The following is a 307-nucleotide window of genomic DNA, read 5'->3' as shown; positions in this document are numbered from 1 at the left end:
AGGCGGGAGAAGGAAACTAGCCACACACCTGGGTGGACGCTGGGGGATGTCCCGACCTTCAGGAAGAGACCAACTTAGCTGCCAAAGAGACAAGGGGGTGGGCCCTGGGGGGGGCTGGGTGGGCCTCGGGCAGAGGCCGCGGAGGGTCACGGGGCCATGGGGCCCAATGGCTGGAGGCCGCACTGTAGGGCCAGCTTGGGGCTGAGACGTGTGCACCCAGGCACCTCGGTGCCCAGAAGGTCCCCTCAGCAGAGCGGCCCTGTCTCCTCAGGCTGCAGGCGCCAGTTAGGGCTGACAGCGTCTCCCA

At 67.8% G+C, this 307-nt stretch overlaps 1 protein-coding gene and 1 long non-coding RNA gene across 2 annotated transcripts in view; both read right to left on the bottom strand.

Moving 5' to 3' along the window:
- ADARB1 (adenosine deaminase, RNA specific B1) overlaps positions 1-307 on the bottom strand; it is a 35,968-nt gene that overhangs the window by 5,414 nt on the left and 30,247 nt on the right. The gene's annotated exons all lie outside the window — the stretch shown is intronic.
- Positions 1-307, bottom strand: part of LOC111731900 — a 3,504-nt gene that overhangs the window by 1,351 nt on the left and 1,846 nt on the right. The window lies entirely within an intron of this gene.

The sequence above is a fragment of the Pteropus vampyrus genome, unplaced genomic scaffold, assembly GCF_000151845.1.
Source record: "Pteropus vampyrus isolate Shadow unplaced genomic scaffold, Pvam_2.0 Scaffold406, whole genome shotgun sequence".
Lineage (NCBI taxonomy): Eukaryota > Metazoa > Chordata > Mammalia > Chiroptera > Pteropodidae > Pteropus > Pteropus vampyrus.
This window is presented reverse-complemented; position numbering and strand designations above follow the sequence as displayed.